Below are 16,985 nucleotides of genomic sequence, written 5' to 3' on the forward strand. Positions count from 1 at the left end.
CAGTTTCCCTGGAAGCAGCCAAGACTGATGGGGCACCCCAGGGCTCGGAAGTCACGCTGAAGCGACAGAGAAGCAGCCCAAAAGAGAACCTTGAAGGAGATCTTTGGCCTGAGGGGTGATTATCTTTAACCCTGCATTTTGTTTGTTGTTCCTCAGAAACTCCGAACAGATTTAACTTTGAAGGTCTCGGATTCTTTTAAGTGTGGTGCTGCCTAAAGGCAGGTAAGATGCCCTGTGAAGGACTCCCTCACCTCTACGGTTCTCAAAGTGTGTTCTCATCATAATTCAGGTAGAAAAATCCCTTACGAGAAGAAGGAGGACGCTTACTCCCTGGCAATGAGCAACTGTGGAAACACTCCTTTCCAGACCTGGCAAACTGCTCCCAGTGCTTTCCATCCAAACACTGCATCTCCTCACCAGCTCTGCATTACATCTTGGCGCTGCACGGCCCAGTGGTACCACATCATCTCGTGGCACCGAGCCAAGAGTGTGCCCAGCAGCACTTAGCACCATACAGGGAGCCTACAGGGCCCTTCAGGCTCCCCCCTCTGCACTCCTACTGGAGCAGAGGAGGAGATTATCAGACGGCAAATCACAGTGTCGTTAGACGTTGTTATTATTATGCTGATGTGTAATAAATCTGCGTGGTGCAATAAATTAAAGCAAGGCTCTGTTCTCACTTTACACTCTGCCAATAGTTTTATTGTAACAGCTCAAAGACGTGAGTTTTCCTTTTTAGGCAGAGCAGAGGATGCTGTGAAATTTGAAGAGAGAACAAAAGGCTACGTGAATGTAGTTGGCAAGACAGGTATAGTACAAAAGCCAGCTCATCAGGACAGCCAGCATCTAACATTTCTGTGCTTAATGGTGTTAGGGAACTTCGAGGGCTCTCCAATGCCCACAAGAATTCATTTGAATTCATTTTCACATCAGTGTATCTGAGTTCTGCAAAGCGGACCTCTTGAACAGGATTCTTTTGGTGATAAACCTGAGCTGATTGTAAGATCACACAAAGTGGTTCTGGAACTCATTAAAGTCAGCAAATGAGCATTAGTGAGATCGTTGCATGGGCTGAAATTGTGATAATCTGTTCATTTTGGCAATTGTGGCTCAAAGGGTGATGAGAGGGGCAGTGAGAAGCCCTACAACTCCCAGCAGGGAGATTATGATGCATTTCAGATGCCTGTCCTGGGAGCACACGCCCTGGCCTTTCTTTACACCATGCGCCTCAGTTCTGCAGGAGCCAAAGGAAGGGCTTGAGAAATGCTTCCTCTTAACTCGAACCTTTGCCAAGTTCAAAGTCCAAGCGAGGCCTTTAATCATGTTCCCAGCATACCTGACACTTAATGATTTTTTTCTTTTTTTTTTTTTTTGATCAGGAGTCCTCCTCTTCTGCAGCAAATCTATTTCTAGTCTTTGTTTTAGAGTTTAGCCTTTCCTTTTTTTAATCCAAATGTTGGTCATTCAAGATTTCTTAACACTCTGGCTCCAGAGCCTTCCATTTACCTTTTTCTTCTATCTCACTAGGCTTGTAGGTTACTTTTGCCTCTACTAGGAACACTGGGCACCGGTGCTGTGCTTCATGTGTCATTGTAGCCCCTGAATGTTTACTAAGCTCTTGAGTACACAGCTGGTAGTTAATGTATAAATGTTAATTAACTGATTTAAAAAGAGTGGTATAGCTCATTCTACAACCACCAGCTCTTCTCCCCTAGTTCACCATCACCCTGTATTGCTCTGCAAAACGATGCACTCTCCATGACCTTCCAGCCCAAGACAACCGACACCCTTGGTAATTCCCTTGGCAAAACCCTAACACTCACCCCTTCGTTCCTCCTTAGAAAATATTACACTCCTTCTCTTAAGTCTCATTTATTAGCAGCAAGCACTGAGACAGGAAATTTCATTCTCTGAGTTTGAGTAATCTCACGAATTCTACTTTTTCTTCTCCTGTGTTTTCGCCCTATTATGTTCTATCTCTGGTTAATCTGTAACAAGCCTAATCAGTACAAACTCTGGAAAAGCTGAGGTCATAATTTCTGAATCTGGTTTGAATTTGGGATTTGCTCCCTCAACTCAAAATTAATATTGTAAATGTACTAGAAATGTGTTTTCTACTTTCTGGCCTCAAACTAATGCTTTTGACACACACAGCTTAGTATCTGGCTCAACTAATTATTAAAATGGAAAGGAAATTTCCAACTACTTTTTTGGCCTTTCCTCTATCTCACCGCTGCCCCCCCAACACACACACACACACACACACACACACACACACACATACACACACATCACTGGAGATGGGAAAGATGGAGTCCTTGCTTGAATTCCCCTTAGGTTGTATCATTGTTTGGAAGTGATTGGTTCTCATCCAGAAGAAGACATGAACAGAGTAAGGAGTTACTGTTTTAGCTCAGCCGTATAAAGAAAGTAGCACAAACCCCAGGCTTTAAACATCCTGCAAGGCTGCTCTGGGATATGGTCTTCTTTCCAATGAACAAGCAGATTCAAATACTAACAAACTATTACCAAGTTAACAGATAACTTCCTGAACACTTATTTCATTCCTAGCACTGTATTGTTCATTATATTATCTCACTTAATTCTTGCCCTTGAAGGTAGCATTGATGTTTTCATTTTATCAATGAGGAAACAAATGTGTAAAAGTATTAGGTGACTCATGCTCAGTGGTAGAACCAGATTTTTGGATTCCAGGTCTACTGTTCTTCACATTTCACCATGTTTTCTCATGTCTGATTTTTAACTTCGTGCTAATAAAATCCTCTAGTCAAGAACAGCAATTCTCTGTACAAGGTGGCTGTTCTTGAATAACCCACAGAGCAAGGCCTCCTATTACAACCAATACCATTCTGATGAAACTTTATCCTAGAGCTGACATTGGCTCCTGAGTTTTATCTAGTAAATACTTAAGTAATACTTTATAAAAGTTAACCCAAATGTCTCAGTGGAAATTTGGAGCTTAGGACGTCTCCAAGATTGGATCCAAGTGTTATGCATCAAGGGAAGGCATAGAAAGCCTAATGACACTGTAAGATGCTGGTTGTGTATTCCTTTATGCCATAGACAGTGGGCCTAAAAGCTGTATTAGTTTGTTGTAAACAAAATTGAAAGTAGCATGAACGTAAGGGGAAGAAATCATCTCCACCTATATTTTTTTTTGAGGTACTTGGAATCATAATGTCAATTTAAAAAAAAAGTTTGGTTAGCCAATAACAGTTTATCTTTCCTATAAAAGCAGCTATCATTTATTCAGCATTTACTATGTGTCAGTTATCATTATTAATTTTTATGTATTATTTAATCTTCACAACTCGGTGAAGCAAATGCTAGTCTTATTTTACATATACAGAAACTGAGGCTCCAGGAGGTTCAGTAACATGTCCAAGGTCACACAGCTGGTAAGGGGCAGTGTCAGAATTTGAATTCCCACAGTATGACTCCAGAACCTACATGTTTAATCACACTTAGAATTGCCAGATAAACTACAAGATGCCAAGTTCAATCTGAATTTCAGATAAACAAACCCTAAATATTGCAGGGAACACATTTATACTAAAAATATATTTGTTGTTTGTCTGAAATTCAAATTTAACTGGATATCTTGTATTTTTATTTGCTAAACCTAACAACCCTAACTACACTGTTCTGCCTTCTAAAAATTCATATGTCTGTATCTACGTGGGCTGTTTAATTTGGGGTTTACATATGCTTGAGTTCTGTTACAGAATAGGAAATGATTTTAACTCATATCCACAAAGCTAGGGCAAGCCCTCTTGGATTCCTTTTCCCTCCATTTTTTTGAAGGTTGAGTTGGTCTGGAGACAGTCTTCTCCTTGATAAGGCGGTGAGGTACAAGCTCTTCTCTTTTGATAAGAGAAGTGTTTGCTTCCCCTTGGCACATTCTGGCCTCCTGCCTACATGGGGCTTTCTCTTCCGTGGCCAGCAGTGTCCTGTCTAGTGCTCATCCTATCCGACTTCCTTGCTGCAGAAAACTTTGATTCTTTCTCGGAGTTGCAGAGCGGCATGGTTGAGTTCCAGATGACTGTTCACAGAAAGAAATGGAAAAGAATGAGCTGGCTTAGCAGAAAGCAGAAACCTTAGCAGAAAGTCACCCTGCATGTAAAGTCTGCTGTATAAAACATATAAATAAGCAATACACACCACCAAACATTCATGTTTATCTGTGTGTGTACTCTCCTCTCTAATGCACTTTATGCAATGCCTAACGTGAATCTACCTGACTGTCTTCTTTCATTGGCAAATAACCTGAGCTGAAGAAATGGAAATTGCTTTTATTGGCCACTTAGAAGACAAATATATTGTCCTCAGTTCACACAATGCATTATATATATGTATGTGTGTGTATGTGTGTGTGTATGTATACACAAAGGAATTTGGAATTAGCTGATCTTTATTATCTTTCAATAACGTGCATAACTGAAAAATGACCATCTATTTACAAGCTTGGATGGTAACAGAATTACCTCTAAAGTCAAGATTTTTAAAAATCTTTTGAACAGCATGCATTTTTATGAACTTAAAATAATAATGATAGATATTTATTATAACATAAAAACATCATTTTGTCATTATGCGCCAGGCTTTAGGAACGGCATTTTATATCCCTGATCGCTAAAATTTTTACTAAAACTGTATGAAATTTTGTGCTTTTATTAGTGTCATATCACAGAAAAGAACACTGAGGCTGAAGGGGGTTAAGTATTTTGCCCAAGGTGATCCAGCTGTTAAGTGGCTGAACCTGCATTTAAACCTGAATAGTCTCACTCCAAAGACCATATGCTTAATTACTGGGCAATAATGCCTTCACAGCATAAGATTGGTAGATACAGCGTCTGTGGTGGGAAGCAGTTTAAATTTTTTTTTCAGATCTGTTGCTGACGCTTTCACTTTCAAGGCATGAAGTGTTTTCTTTTCAAAATAGTGAAGACTATCCAGGAAGAAAAGGTGGGTGGCAAATAGCCAAAATGGTTTGTATCAAACTGAATGATTAAATTCCTAGAAACACAATCTATCAAGACTGAATCGAAGAAAGAGAAAATCTGAACAGATCAATTATCAGTAATGCAATCAAATCAGTAACCAAAAACCTCCAACAAACAAAAGTCCAGGACCAGAGCCTGGTGAATTCTACCAAACAGTCAAAGAAGAACCAGTCCTTCTCAAACTCTTCCAAAAAATAGAAGAGGAGAGAACTCTTCCAAATTCATTTTACAAGGCCAGCATTACTCTGATACCAGACAAGGATGACACAAGAAAAAAAAAATTCAGACAAATATCTCTGATGCAAAAACCCTCAATAAAACATTAGCAAACCAAACTGAACAACACATTTAAAGGATTATACACCATGATCAAGTGGAATTTATTCCAGGGATGCAAGACTGGTTTAACATCCACAAATCAGTCAATGTGATACACCACGTTAACAAAACAAAGTGTAAAAATTATATGATCATCTCAATATATACAGAAAAAGCATTTGGCAAGATTCAACATCAATTTATGATAAAAGTCCTAGCAAACTGGGCATAGAGGAAGCATACCTCAACATAATAAAGGTCATATATGACAAACCCACAATTAACATCATACTCAAGGGTGAAAAGCTAAAAGCTTTTCTTCAAAGATCAGTAACAAGACAAGGATACTCATTCTCACCATTTTTATTCACATAGTATTAGAAGTTCTAGGCAGAGAAATTAGCAAGAAAAAGAAATAAAAGGCAGCCCGGTGTTCTCCTTACTCGCTGCCAGTAGTAATAAATCCTTCCTTCTCCCGGAAAAAAAAAAAAAGAAAAGAAAAGAAAAAAGAAAGAAATAAAAGAAAAGAAATAAAAGGCCTCTAAATTGGAAAGGAAGAAGTAAAACAGTCACTAATTGCAAATGGCATGATATTACATATAGAAAATCCATTAAAAAAACTGTTGGAACTAATAAACAGTTTTCAGTAAACTATAAATGTATTCAGTAATACTGCAGGATACAAAATTAATACACAAAAATCTGTTGCATTTCAATACACTAGTAACGACTATCAGAAAGAGAAATTAAGAAAACAATCCTATTTACAATTGCATCAAAAAGAATAAAATACCCAGGAATGAACTGAATCAAGGAGGTGAAAGGCCTGTTTATTGAAAGCTACAAGACATTAAGGAAATAAATTGGAGAAGACACAAATAAATGGAAAAATATTCTGGGCCCATGGATTGGAAGAATTAATATTGTTTAAATGTCCATACTATCCAAAGCAATCAGCAGAGTCAATGAAACTCCTGTCAAAATTCCAACAGCATTTTTCATAGAAGCAGAACAATCCTAAAATTTGTATGGAGCCACAAAAGACCCTGAAGAGGTAAAGCAATATTAAGAAAGAAGAACAAAGCTAGAGGCATCAAGCTCCCTGATTTCAAACTCTGTTACAAACCTACGGCAATTAAAACAACATCGTATTGGCATAAAAACAGACAGAAGAAAACATAGGTGGTAAGCTCCTTGATATAGGTCTTGGCAATGATTTTTTAAAATCGGACACCAAAAGAGCAAGAAAAGCAAAAATAAACAAGTGGGACTACGTGAAATTGAAAAGCTTCTGCACAGCAAAGAAAACCAACAAAATAAAAAGGCAACCCAATGAATGGGAGAAAATATTGGCAAATTACATATTTGCTAAGAAGTTAATATCCAAAACATATAAAGAACTCAAACAACTCAACAGCAAAAAACCAACAATCTGAAAAAAAAATTGGCAGATGATCTGAATAGACAGTTTTCCAAAGAAGATGACCAGATGACCAACAGACACGTGAAAAGATGCTCAACATCTTCGGTCATGAGAACGGAGTCCTCATGACCAGAATTAGTGCCCTTATAAAAGAGACTCCAGAGAGATCCCTATAGCCCCTTCCCTCAGGTGAGGATACAGAAAGCAAATGCCCATACCAACTGGAAAGAAGCCTTGACCAGATCACGCCCATGCTGGCAACACGATCTCAGTTTCAGCCTCCAGAACAGTAAGAAATACATTTCTGTTGTTTATAAGCTACCCAGTTGGTGACTTTTTGGTATAGCAGCCCCAATGGACTATAACTGGTATTAAACAATTTTGCGGACCAGCACGTCTATGGACCACACTCTGAGCAGTATTAATATAGAAAAGATCAGCTTAGCAAATAATTAACTAAAATATATAAATATGCTAATTGATTAGAAGGTTGGCTTACATTCTCTCTCCCTCCTCCACCCTATCTCTCACTCTCTCCACAACACACACACACACACACACACACATATTCCTGAAATATTTATTGAGAACCTACTATAAGCCTGGAACTTTTTTAGGCTCTGAGAATATAGCAATGAACAAAAGAGATCAAGTGCTGATCCTCAGGGAACTTACATCAGAATTCAACCAATGCTTTGACAGCTAAAGATTTAGGTTCCATTTTGAAATCTTGCCAATTAATAGCTCTGCTTTTGTGCAGATCATGTAACCCCTCTGAGCAAGTTTCTCCCACTGTGAAATGAGATTTATACCTACCTTACAGATATTGTTGGTAGAATTAAATTAGGTACTGTGAAATCATTTTGAAAACTGTAAAATGATACACCAATGTCAGGTCATAGTTTTACTATGTGTCCTTCTTGAAGGCAGGGAGCGTATCTTTCTCAGCAATGAGCATAAATGCTTGGTAAGTAGCAAGTACTTAGTTAAGGTTTGTTGGATAAATACATGTAAGGTTCAAAGTGTGCAAGGTTTTTTTTTTGTGTGTAAAACATTATAGCTCTCTTCAAATCCTTAAAACCACTGCATCAACAGGAAAAGTTTGGTATTGCAGAGTATAGTGTATGTAATTCTACTCTCTGGTTACAGGTTTCTAAGAGTCCAAGGTCTAAAAATACGTTTTCTAAACATTTATTAGATGAAAATCTCTTTTTATTGATTTGTATCACAATCTGAATGCTTCTTAAAGGACTTCTCCATAAATTGACCCTCAAAGTAGCTACGCTGGTCCTGCCAGTTCTAAGCATACCCACGCTCTCTAGGATTATGAGCTAGAACTGAGTTGTAAAAGTACCCTGGAAAAGTTGGGAAGCATTTGGAAGAAATTCTCAGCAAATAGTAACATGAAAAGAAATAGAGTTTGTCTGTTTCTTTTCAAAAGTTTGAATCTCATATTAGTACATCTCATGGTTTTGGTTTTGGTTTTAAATTTAAGGTCAGTTAATTAAGTTCAATGATGAAAGCTATCAGAAGAATATTTTCCTGGAAATTATTTTTTCTTAGAAAAAAAAGAAAGGAAAATCAACACCCTCTCATCATGGCCACAGATGCTGTAGCAGTCAGACCTCTTGGCAGATGGGGGCAGTCCATCAGCCAGTCAAGTCACTCTCTGGGTCAGCAGGATTGTAGTTTTGATCATTCTCATCCTCCTCCAGCTCCTGGAACAAAGACTCGTCTACCTCCACATTGTTTCTAGCATCCTCCAAGAACTGGATATCAGATACGTCGAGATTATGATCTGTTTCAAATGATTGATTCCCACTTTTATCTCTTCCTTCTCGTTCTTCTTGCATTTCTTTTTAATTTCCTAGAGTTCTGCATTCAACTTGGCCTTCCAACTTAAGAAACTCTCACTTGTAACAGGAGTCCCGTGAACGAATTGCTTTTTGGCTTCTTCTGCTTCTTTTTCTTTTTGCTTCACCCAGAGTATAAAGACATTCTCTTTGAGGGTTAGTGATATTATTACTCTTAGAGGTAGAGAGAGGCATGAATGCTTTTCAGATTCCATGAAATTGCAGAACTCAGTTCAGTGTCTAACTGCGGAGCACCTCATATAAATAAGGTGCAAGACGGACACTGCAAGGGGCACTAACACAATTCAAACACAGTGAGCTGCAAGGAGGAATATCTAGTAACAGGGATAAAATGAATCCATAAAACATACGGCAAGGCAGCATATAAGTGCCACAATTCAGGTTAAAACAGAAACTGTATTTCAAAGGAGGCGAAAAATCAGAAAAGCTTCCATTTATGAACTGCTATATGAGACAGGCCTTCAAGGATTTCAAGAGATATGGAGTCTTGAAGAGGGGACGGGGTGGGGCACTGTTTCAGGCAGAGACAATTGAGGCAAAGGAGTTCGTCCCTTTGTAAAAAGTTGGTAGGAATAACAGCGAGCAGTCAATTTTGCTTGAGAACCAGCTCTGTCTATGCAAGGGTGCAGCACAGAGTAAGGTTGGGAAAGGGCGGGTGGAGACACTAAACTGCACAAATGCCAGATGAAGGACTTTTACCTAATCTGACAGGGAACAACTGGTCATTTTGAAAATAGGGTGGAGTCGTGAGCTGGCTTTAGAAAGATGGTTCTGGCAAGACCACAAAATGGACTGAAGGGAAGGCAACTAAGCAGCAGACCAAATAGGAAACTAGATTAAAAGTTTAGACCAGAGGTAATCAGTACCTGAGCTAGGGCAGTGGCAATGGAGATAGAGAGGAGGGGGCAGATGGAAGAGACACTGGGTAGGAAAGTTCTATACCTGTCTGTCCAGTACAGTAGCCCCCAGCCACATGTGGCTATTTAAATCTAATTCAAGTACACTAAAGTTAAATAAAATTTGAAATCCAGTTCCCAATCAATGCTTGATAGCCACTGGTGACTACTGGACATGCAGATAAAAAAAATTCCCATTGTGGTAGAATATTCTTTTTTTTCATATAGTTTACTTTATTTCTTTTTAATTGAAATACAGTTGGTTTACAATGTTGTGTTAACTTCTGGTGTACAGTATAGTGATTCAGTTATACATATGTATGTTCCTTATAGGCTACTACAAGTTCCCTGTGCTATACAGTAGGACCTTGCTGTTTATCCATGGTAGAATGTTCTATTGGACAGTGCAGATGGCCACATTTTGGGGACCAACTGGGTTATAGGGATGGGGAAGATGGATTAAAGGTGGCTGAAGTTTGGTGGCTGAATAACTGAGAAAGACAGTGTCAGGAGCAGGAAGAGGGAAGTGCGGAGGAGGAGGAAGCGCTGGATTTAGGAGGAAAGAGTCGTTTAGTTTCTGTTGAACACCAGTCAGGACAAAGTATCTATGCAAATGCTCGGGTGGGTAAAGCAAAGCACGAGTGGGCTCTTCCAAGGCTGGTAAAGCCACACAACCCCTCACCCTCCAACCTCACCCTCCAACTCCACCCTCCAACCCTCCAACTGATCCCTGCAGTACCAGGTTGGCTTATCCCCTCCTGAGTACAGTTTCTCCTCAATTAGGGCTGCTCCCTCAACCTCTCCCAGACCAGTGGCTCATAAGTACTGTGACTAGGCTGGAGCCTGAGAGCTTGCTGTTTCATTTCTGCTCTGGCCCTATTTTCTCCCAGATCCCTTGGCTTCCTCTCTCCCAGTCGCCTCACTCTCCCTTCCCCATACGCCATCCTTGGAAAGTCCCCTTGCCCTCATTTATTTGATTGCTTCCTCTTGAACTATTCTTTCCCACAAGGACCACCAAACCCTTGATCCCACTGCTTTTTTACTTACCCCCTCCTTCCTCCCAGCTTAGATTCTAAGGTCTATCACGATAACCATTCCCTGGCTTATACCCCTCCCCTTCTCATCGTGTTTCATCAGCAAAACCCAGCCCTGGCTGAGTCCACCCCTCCTTCTCCGCACCCAAGGAATGGAATGTGGCTGGAGAAAAACCACACAACCCTGCTGAGCGGTCTCACTTTAAATATAGGACCACCAACTCAAGAGGGCCCTCAGCCTTGTCCATACCACACTTCTCTAGTAACTCTTCCACTCTTCAAGGGAATTTTTTCTCACCTTCTCCTATCTCCTGTAATAGCCAATAGCCCCTCCCCAATCACAGCTTTCTACTGCATAGAAGGAAGAAAAACACACAGCCCTGATCATCAAGCAGTCAGCACAAAGAGTATTTGGTGCAAATTTGAAAAAGTACACAAAGTGAGTATGTGTGTGTGTGTGTGTGTGTTGTGGAGGACTGCTAACACCTCTTCAGGTTGAGCAATTAATTAGAAACGGTGCCCCTTCCTCCAGATTGATGTGGCCTCAAAACTTGGTTGACAGAACAGGGGCTGGATTTCAGCCCCCGTCTGTCTCTTTCTGCTCCACAGTGGCCTGAACATGCCACCACCAAATGAACTACCTGACCTACCCGCACTTGAACCCACAGATTTTGCCCACTCTTCAAAAACAGTCTGTGAATATACTGTTCTGGCCCCTATCCAAGGCCAACTCCCTCACTCCGATGCTAGTCCCATTGCTTCTCACCTACTGGAGGACAAGCTTTCTCCAGCTGCCTCCTCTTATCTTCTGCACCATCACCTTTACCTGTCTAAAGGATCATTCCAGTGTATCAACAAGAGGAAACATCCCCCATGTTTAAAATACCCTCCCTTAACCCCAAGCACTCCTCTTTCTCAGTTGTTCTCTACAGCAAAGCTCCTCAAGAGCTGTTCGTACTTACTATACACCACTCTTCCTCACCTCCCATCTCTTGTTAACACAACCTCATCAGACTTTCTCCCCAATGACTCCATTGAAACAGCTTTCCTCAAGGACATCAGAAACCTTCATCAAGTCAAATGCAGTGTTCAAACTCTCAGTCCTCATCTTACTTATTTCAACAGCATTTGATAAGACTGATCACTCCCACCTTCCTGAAACAATTCTCTTATCTTCCAACACTCCACCCTCTCCTGGTGTTCCTCCTACCTGGTAGCTCCTTTTATATGGAATCTCCAGATGTTGGAGTTCATCTTTGTCCTCTTCTTCAGCTACTTTCCCTCCTAAGTGAATTTATGTGGACCTAAGGCTTAAAAAGCACCTATGTGCTGATGACTCCGAAATTCGTATCTTCAGACTCATATATCCAACAGTTTACTCAACATCTTGACTTGGATGTAGAACAAAAACCTTATGTAACATATTAGAACAGAATTCCTGACTCTCCCCAGCCCCATATTTTCTCCTCTTTAAGTCTTCTCCATGTTATTAAATAGTATCACCATTAACCCAACCTTTAGGCCCTGAACCTAAGAATCATACATAATCTTTTTGTTTCTTCGCACACTCTGCCAAATCCATTTGAATTCAAAGTGTATCTGAATAGTTCTCTTCTCTGCTACCACCCTAGCCCAAGCTACCACAAGCTGTCTCCTTAATGGTCTCCCTGTGGACATCTGTTCTTCCCTGTTGTGTATTTCACACGTTAGCAAGAGTAACTTTTTAGAAAGTGAATCAGATGCAGTCATTCCTCTCCGCTCACTCTCCCATGGCTTCTGTTGCTCTTATAACAGCCCATAAGCCTCCATAGGATCTGACATCTTCCCCATCTCTCAGCCTAACTACCACTGCTCCCTGGCCGGCTGACTACACACAGCCACAATGGCCTTTCGTTGTTTCTGCAACATGCCAGGTTATTCCCACCTCAGAGCTTAAGGCTGATTTTCTTTCATCTTGGAAAGGCTGTCCACCCTTCCCCCTGCCCCGCCCCAGCTCTAAAGTCACCTTATTCCTGACTTTATATCACTTTCTGAAACTTTTGTTTACTTGTTTGTATTCTATCTCCTCTCTCCCACTAGAATGCAAGTTTCAGGAGGGCCTTGCCTTGCCAACGGCATTATTCCCTGCGCCTAGAACAGTGCCTGGCACCGACCAGATGTTCAGTTAGCACTTGTGGAAAGGTTGCGTTTCCTCCAAAATTCTATTCCTCCTGAATCTTCGGACCCTTCCTCATTTCATTTCCAGCCTCCCCACGCCCAAGGCAAAGCCGCAACTCTCCGCTCCTCCCACTCGGTTCTTAGCTCTCCCACGCCTTTCTGCGCGGCCCCTTTAAGTGGACTCCTGACCGCCGCGGGTAAGGCGGGGCCGAAACCTCGCCGACGCCGACTCGGAGGGGCGGGGCGGAACTAGGGGGGCGGGGCCTGCGTGCTGCGTGCGTGCGCGTTCTGGAGGCGCCGCCGCCGCCGCTCTCGAGGCCGCCGCTGCCGCCGTCGCCGCGCAGAGCCGGAGTAGGAGCCACGGCCGAGAAGAGGAGGGAGGAGGAGGAGGAGGAGGTGGAGGAGGCGCCGGACCGGGGGGGTGAGTGAGGGGCGGGGAGCCGGAGCCGGCCCCAGAGGGAGCAGGGGGCGCGGGTCTGCCGAGCCGGAGCTGAGGCGGCTCCTGTCGCCGGTCAGTCCCCTGGCTCCCCCTTCTTCCTCCGCGTTCCCTCGGTGTCCGGGGCGGCGGCCCGGGGGCCTGGCCGGCGGGAGGGGCCAGGGCTCGGGGAGGCCTGGCCTCCGCCGCCGGGGCCAGAGCCAACCACGCCCGCGGACCGAGCCGGTCGACTGTGGCTGGGCCTGCGGGAGAGGGACGGGAGGGGCCCGGGCCGGGTGTGGGAGAGAAAGAGGACATTGTGTCCCCCACCCTCCAACTCCCCGAGGTGTCATGGCACAAGCCCATTTCCCTCGCCGTCTCCCCGGACATGGTGCCCTCGCCCCTCACTGCCGGAGGGCGGTAGAAGATTGGACATCGCTGCATTTTTCTTCTTGCGTGTCCCCAGATGGGGTCAGATCTTTCAAACCCACCTCACCCTTTGCGGGACAAGCGAAGACGGGGTTGGAGGGTTGGGTGAATTTTCTGTCCTCACTTGTCTGCTGGAAAGGTGCGGGTAGATGGCAGCGGTGTCCTTTCTGTGTTCACTTCTGTCGGGGTTCAGGGTCTCCCATTCCTTCCTTTATTCCCCTCGGTGCCTAGAGCTGACATATCTATACCCCACTCCACCTCCCAGCCCCTTTCCCGCCCTCTTTACCCCATGTCTTCCGTGGCTTGCCATGTGTTCGCCTTTTCAGCGTTGCTTTTCTTGGGTCTCTGCTTCTTCCCTGAATTTTGTTAGGGAAGAGGTCACCGTGTGATTCTTGTCTTCCTTCAAACTGGGACTGGGAGTGTCGCTTGCCCCCTCGCTTAGGAAGTTAAGGACACTGTCTTCGGCTGAATTGTGTAATTTACTGCTCTGGGGAGAAGGTGGGGGAAGACGGTTGTGCCTGAAAAATGGAATCAACTCACAGGGCTTAGAACCAGAGTTTAGGGGACCTTTTGACCCCTTGGAAAAAGAACTAGCGTTGAGGAGTCAATGTATTCCTTTTTGGGAGGGAAGATCGTTTTGTCATTGCTCTGCAGGAAGGAGGATATAAGAAATGACAGGGAATAACAGGGCAGGAGGTTAATGGGTCACAGCCGTACAGGTAGCCACAGTTTTGTTTTTTTGTTTTTTTTTTTGCTTCCTGAGTGTGAGATGATGATTCTTTCTGTTTTTATCACACTTAGAGTGAAGTATCAGCTTTTGGTTTAACGTGAGACTCCTACCTTCAAAAGCATGCCGAAGGGCAGTCTCAAAAGGGATGCTGCTGGAAACAGGATTTGGAAACTTTATTTTGGTTTCCTGTCAGAGTGTATGGGGGTGGGCATGTGTGTGTGTAGTTTTTCTTTTCTTTTGATGTAATTGATATGTGCAGTATTTTGACATAATAAGCACTAAATCAGGCCCCGAGCTCCTTTCTGTCTTTATTATGATTTCCTGTAACACTTGCTTTCTGTTTTGAAGTTATAATTGTGTTGGTTGAAATTCTTTTTTAGTCTGGTGTTTCAGTGAAGCTTGTTTCCTCAGTATTTTCAATTATGTACTGCAAAATATGATTAGGTGTAAGGTACTGAGGCTCATACAGTGCCCAGCACATGGTAGACATTTGGTATTTCTTGAATGAATTGAATTACTACAAAGATGTGTCTAGATATTATATATTTTCTATCCTTTTATATATATCTTTATCCTTTTGCATATTAGAATATTGCATTTCATTTCCAATATATAAAATAGTAATTATTAACCTTTTCTGGACCACCGACACTTTTGAGAGTATAATGAAATGTATAGACTCTCAGGGAAGAAGTTTAGAGATATTTATGACAAAATTTTGCATTCAGTTTCAGGGACCCTCTGAGACCAACCATGGGTACTTGTCTTAAAAGTAAACTGGAATCCCTGAGTATTATTCAGTTGCATATTAAAACTCTACAAAAGCCTTTGTTCACTTTCTGTGTGACCTCAGAAATGACAGTGTCTACTCTTACAGACTAAACTTTTGGTCTTTGGGAACAAGTTTTTTTTTTTGTTTTTTTTTTTTAATAGTAATGAGGCAGAATCTACATTGCCTTTTTCTTTCTTTTTTATTATTTTATTGTATTTTTGGGAAGAGTGGGGGGAGGTAATTAGGTATTTATTTAAAGGCAGGACTGGGGATTGAACCTAGGACCTCATTCATGCCAGACATGCGCTTTACCCCTGAGCTACACCCTCCCACCCCTGAACAAGATTTAAGAGTGATTGTTATTAAAAGTTTATGGGGGAAAAGTTCTCATTAATGACTATTACCAGTGATTTTAAATTAATAATTTTAAACAAATGACTTATGAGGAAATAAGATTGTTATAGTCACTTTTGGCAACTTAAAATCATAATCGCAACTGACATGTTTTTTATTGTACGGACTCCTTAGCAATATGATCAGCATTTGAAAATGTTCACATACCATTTTTCCTGTTCTCTTCCAAGCTTGTTTATGTGCATGGTTTTTCTTTTAGTTAACAATTGTATCAACATTTAATATTAATTTAACAAGTACTTTTTGAATGCCTGTTATGTAAATAAAACAAAGTCCTTGCTGTCATAGAGCTTATATTCTAATCAGGAGAGACAGGTCATAACCAAATAACTATAGAATAAGTCAGATGATAAGAGATATGCAGAAGAGTAAAAGTAGGATGAGAGGATAGAGAGAAACAGGAACAAGGAAGGGTAGTCAGGGAAGACATGAGGCTGGAGCCTCTAGACCTGGAGGAAGTGAGGGATAAATGCTTTCTTGGGAAAGAAGGTTACAGGCAGAGAGGACTGTAAATGCAAAGACGACTCTGTACGTGGCCTTTTTGAGAACAGTTAGGCTGCCAGTAAGCAAGAGGCAAAGTGAGAGAGCTTGAAGTTAGAGAAGTAGCTGAGGCCACTCACTGTAAAGCCTTGTAGGCCATGGTCAAAACTTTGGATTTTACTTTGAATGAGATGGGAAACCACTGGAGGGTTTTGAGTAGAAGAGAGACCTGCTGTAACTTACTGTGTTACTGTGGAAGTCATTCTGGCTGGAGATCAACTTGGGTGGGGGCAGGGGCAAGAGCGGAAGCAGGAAGACCAATTAGGAGGTTTATGTTCATTTTAAACCTTTTTCAGTGGTTGCAAAATAGTCCATGTACTTGCTGTTGGTCGTGTAGATAGTTTCTTTCCCCCCTTGTTGAAAATAACAATGAAATGAATACATTTGTGTATGCAACATTTTCTTTCTTTTCAAATATTTCCTTGGAATTGATTTTCAGAAGGAGTACTGATTCAAAGTATATAGATATACTTGTCTTTTTGGTGTATCTATTAATTCCTTCAGAGAGTAGGTTGTATTGGTTAAAGTGACAGCCACAGTTGTTGATCTTAAGTTTCATACAGTGTCACTTGCATTGAATATTATTGTTTAATACTTAAAAAATAATTTCAGTTATAAAAAGAGACCTTTCAAATTGTTAGATTGAATTTTCCAGTAGCTCACAGGAGTTCATATATTAGCTGACCTCTCTAACATTTAACAACAGGGTGCTAATTGCTGGGGATACAGAGTTGAATTAGATGGGGTCTCTGCCCTCCGGGAGTTTTACATTCTGTCATAATTTGTAACCTAAAAGTTAAATAGCTTCAAATCTTGTCAGTGTTAACTGTTCCTCAAGAACTTTGTTAGTATATGATAGATGATCTTTTATGTAAAGTAGGCTTTCCAATCAAGCATCTAATTTTTCATGTTGATAATTCTTTTTTCTTACAAAGGGATTTTTTTTAATGGTATCAGCA

At 41.6% G+C, this 16,985-nt stretch overlaps 1 protein-coding gene across 1 annotated transcript in view; it reads left to right on the forward strand.

Moving 5' to 3' along the window:
• Nucleotides 1-13,006: 13,006 nt before the first annotated feature.
• RAP1A (RAP1A, member of RAS oncogene family) overlaps nt 13,007-16,985 on the forward strand; it is a 70,359-nt gene continuing 66,380 nt past the window's right edge. The window contains exon 1 of the mRNA XM_064488826.1: nt 13,007-13,147. The gene's annotated coding sequence lies outside the window, so the exon portion shown is untranslated. The remainder of the gene's footprint in view (nt 13,148-16,985) is intronic.

This window comes from Camelus dromedarius, chromosome 9 (assembly GCF_036321535.1).
Source record: "Camelus dromedarius isolate mCamDro1 chromosome 9, mCamDro1.pat, whole genome shotgun sequence".
Classification (NCBI taxonomy): Eukaryota; Metazoa; Chordata; class Mammalia; order Artiodactyla; family Camelidae; genus Camelus; species Camelus dromedarius.